At 43.2% G+C, this 4,700-nt stretch overlaps 1 non-coding gene across 1 annotated transcript; it reads left to right on the forward strand.

The window, feature by feature from the left end:
• The first annotated feature begins 267 nt into the window (after window positions 1–267).
• Window positions 268–374, forward strand: LOC142313523 (U6 spliceosomal RNA). The gene has a single exon (XR_012754518.1). It is a non-coding gene; the product is annotated as a U6 spliceosomal RNA (small nuclear RNA).
• Window positions 375–4,700: the final 4,326 nt, after the last annotated feature.

Raw genomic sequence — 4,700 nt, forward strand, 5'->3', positions numbered from 1 at the left:
TCATATATTCCACAGTCACTGCCGTCTGTAACAACCACAGCTGCCGTCACACGTTCTCCCAGGATCCTGTGCGGCTCATTTGCATATTAATGTGTGACAAAATATTACTTACTTTTTCCCTGATTATTTTTTTGACATTTTAACTGCAAGATTCGTAGAATACTACAGAAAACCTTTCAGAATTAACTGAAGAAAAAAAAAATCTCTTTAAGCTTTAATATTCTCTTTTTCAGGACTATATATAGCTGTCAGGTCAGCTATGAGTTCGTGCTCGCTTCGGCAGCACATATACTAAAATTGGAACGATACAGAGAAGATTAGCATGGCCCCTGCGCAAGGATGACACGCAAATTCGTGAAGCGTTCCATATTTTGCGCATTTATCAACCAATTTTCCCGACCTCTACTTTTGATAGGTAAAGAATGTTTCTGGCCTTGTTAACCTCTTCATTCCATGGCCACTTTACATTTTTTTTCATTTTTCCTCTACTTCCAAAACCCATAACATTTCTATTTTTCCATCAATGTAGCCATGTAAGGGCTTGTTTTTTGCAGGACAAGTTAACCTTTCGAATGACACGATTCATTTTACCATATAGTGCAGAGAAAAATGAGAAAAAAAATTCCAAGTGCGATAAAAATGCAAAAAAGTGCAATTCCACAATTGTATTTTAGGTTTTTTATTCACCATGTTCACTATATAGTAAAACTGACCTGGCTTTATGATTGTCCAGGTCAGTACGAGTTTGTAGACACCAAACATGTATAGGTTTACTTTTATCCAAGGCGTTAAAAGAATTCACACGTTTGTCCCAAAAAAAGTGGCGCACTTTTCGCACCATTTTCCGTGACCCGTAGCGTTCTAATTTTTCAGGATCTATGGCTCAGTGACGGCTTATTATTGTGCGTCTCAAGCTGACGTTTTTAATGGTACCATTTTTGCGCAGATGTGACATTTTCATCAACTGTTATTCTATTTTGCGCAAAATTTGAGATGACCAAAAAACGTAATATGGATTTTTTTTCCGCTACGCCGTTTGCTGATTAGATTAATTGATTTTATATTTTGATAGATCGGGCATTTCTGAACGCAGTGATACCAAATGCATGAACATTTTTTTAATTTTTTTAACCGTTTAATTTTCAGTGGGCAAAAGGGGGGGTGATTTGAACTTTTAGGTTTTTGTTTTTTTTAAATTTTTTAGAACTTTGTTTATACTTTTTTTATTTTAATTCACTAGTCCCCCTAGAGGACTGTAAGCATCAGCTGTCTGATCACTCATTCATTCTGATCATCAGAGCAGCACAGCTCTTGATCAGAACAAATGCTGCTTTACTGTTGCAGCCGCTGCTCCATCGGCTGTAACAGCAGCTACGTCATGATAGTGGCAGGAGTCTTCACATGACCTGTCGCTATCATGGCAACCATTTGCTACCCGTGATCGCTTCATGGGGCTTCCTATGGTGGCGAGGAAAGGCGATTTCCCCACTGCGGCCATTTAAATCGCGCTGTCACATTTTGACACTGCGATCTAAGTGGTTAACAGGCACGGGTGGATTATGAATCCACCTGTGCCTGATAGCCGCACATGTCTGCTGTTCAGATCAGCAGACATGTGCAGAGATCTCCGCGGACTCACCGCAGCAGCCAGCAGCGATTACCCCTTCATGATTTAGGATGTACCGATACATCCTCGGTCGTGAAAGAGTTAATGCAATGTTGCAACAACCAAAAAAAATGTAATTCTGACGTTTTCATTTTTTTTTTTGCTATGCCCTTTATAGATCAGATAAATCTACTTTATATTTTGATAGATTGGTGATTTCTGAATGCAGCAATACCAAATATGTGTATTTTTTATTATTATTTTATTTTCAATGGGGCTATATGGGGGGGATTCAAACTTATGGGGTTTTTTTGTTTTGTTTTTCTTATTGTATTTACTTGTCCCCTTAGGGGAGTTGAAACTGTGATCCTCCATTCTTCACAGCAGAAATCACCATCTCCTAAGAATGTCGCTCACAGCCGGTGTTCACAGAAGGATTGTAATCACAGGCACAGGGGTTATCAGCTGACCCCCGACTGTCATGACAACCTATTGGTGCCCTGGAATTACATCACGGGGCCGCCAACTAGGGCAGAGAGTGACATGCTCTCAGCCGGTGCATGTTATATCAGAGATTGACAGCGGGATTTAACTGGCTAATAACCGCCAGCAGACCACCAATCTACCCGGAGCTGTTACAGGCAGATGACGGCTGAAAAATCAGCCGTCATCTGCCTCTAACAGCTTCAGGTAAAGATGCGGGCTCAGCATGTGAGCCCACTCCGGAGTGTGGGGAAAGATGTGGGCTCACACGCTGACAGCACTCAGGGGGCATTATTACCTGAAGGCAGCACTGAGGGGGTATTGCTACTTGAAGGCAGCACTGAGGGGGGATTAGTACTTGAAGGCAACAGTGAGGGGGCATTAGTACTTGAAGGCAGTACTGAGGGGGCATTATTACTTGAAGGCAGCACTGAGGGGGTATTGCTACTTGAAGGTAACAGTGAGGGGGCATTGTTACTTGAAGGCAACAGTGAGGGGGCATTATTACTTGAAGGCAGCACTGAGGGGGCATTAGTACTTGAAGGCAGCACTGAGGGGGCATTATTACTTCAAGGCAGCGCTGAGGGGGCATTAATACTTCAAGGCAGCACTGAGGGGGCATTATTACTTCAAGGCAGCACTGAGGGGGCATTATTACTTGAAGACATCAGTGAGGGGGCATTATTACTTGAAGACATCAGTGAGGGGGCATTATTACTTGAAGACATCAGTGAGGGGGCATTATTACTTGAAGACATCAGTGAGGGGGCATTATTACTTGAAGACATCAGTGAGGGGGCATTATTACTTGAAGACATCAGTGACGGTGCATTATTACTTGAAGACATCAGGGAGGGGGCAATATTACTTGAAGACATCAGGGAGGGGGCAGACTTAGACTAGATGCTCATAATGAAACTAATAAACAGACCCTCAAACCTTCATATGTGAGGACCCCAGTGTCGTATATGGTACACAGTAGGTGGGGGCCCTGTTACTGGTTTCCCATTAGGGCCACAGGATTCTGTCTACATTCTTTTTTCTTTTACAGAGCTCCATTCCTAGCATCTTCTGGGACCAGTAAACTGATTTCCTTATCATGTTCTCGTATATCAGACGGACAAGATGTGATGTTACAGACAGATATTATTTTTATTGTTTTGTACGACATCCAAGATCAAATAATCGCTGAGTTGAAACCTAAATTTGTGGGTGTGGGCAGGAAAATAGAAAAAAAAAGTCTTAAAATTTATTTCCATAATTAAGCAAAATATGCCCAAAGGAAAAATTCAGGTAAGGTACCTAGGTCTTTTTTTTTTACTATTACTTCACTGTTAAATTAAGTCCCCCCCCCACAGCCCCTCAAACAAGATGATGCCCCACACAAAGCCCTCTACACAGAATTATGTCCCCACACATCCTCCCATGCATAATGTCTCCCCAAAGATCCCTTACACAGTATTAAATACCCACACAGTCTCCTTGCACAACATTATATCCCCCCCACAGGCACCTTGCACAGAACTATGTCCCCCTGCAGCTCACTTGCACAAAATAATATCCCCCATACAGACCCATTACACGGTATTATGTCCCCAAACAACCCCCATGCACAATATTACAGTATTATGTTCCCCACACAGATGTCTCACAGTGTTATGTCCCCCACAAAGCCCCCATGCACAGTATTATGTCCCTCACAAAGCTCCCATGCACAGTATTATGTTCCCCACACATCCCCCTTACACAGTATTATGTCCCCCACAAAATCCCCATGCACAATATTATGTCCCCTTTACAGCCCCCTTACACAGTATTATGTCACCAAACAACCCCCATGCAAAGTATTATGACCCCCCCCCACAGCTCCCTTACACAATATTGTGTCCACACACAGCCCCCATGCACATAAATATGTCCTCCACAAAGCTCCCATGCACAGTATTATGTCCCCCACAAAACCCCTTACACAGTATCATGTCCCCACACAGCACCCTTGCACAGTATTATGTACCCCACAAAGCCTGCTTACACAGTATTATCTTCCCACACAGCCCCCATGCACAGTATTATCTTCCCCACAAAGCCCCCTTACACAGTAATATGTCCCCTACACATCCTCCTTACATAGTATTATACTTCCACACAGTCCCCAAGCAGAGTATGTCCCTTCCAAAGCCCCATTACACATTACAAACCCCCATTATAAAGTGCCCACACAACCCCCATGCACAATATTATATCACCCTCACAGCCCCCATGCAGTATTATGCCCCACAGTCCACTTGCAGAGTATTATGTCCTTCCACAGTCCCCATGCACAGTATTATGTCCTCCACAAAGCCAATATTCACAGTATTATGTCCCCCACAAAGCCCCCTCGACAGTATTATGTTCCCCACACAGCCCCCCAAGCACAGTATTATGCTCCCCACAGCCCACTTGCACAGTATTATGTCCCCCCCAAAAAAACATTACACAGTATTTAATCCCCCACAAAGCTCCCTTACACAGTATTATGCTTCCACACAGTTCCCATGCACAGTATGATGTCCCCCATACAGGCTTTACACAGTATTATGCCACTACACAGCCACCTTTGCACAGTATT

Source organism: Anomaloglossus baeobatrachus, chromosome 5 (assembly GCF_048569485.1).
Source record: "Anomaloglossus baeobatrachus isolate aAnoBae1 chromosome 5, aAnoBae1.hap1, whole genome shotgun sequence".
In the NCBI taxonomy this organism is placed as follows: Eukaryota; Metazoa; Chordata; class Amphibia; order Anura; family Aromobatidae; genus Anomaloglossus; species Anomaloglossus baeobatrachus.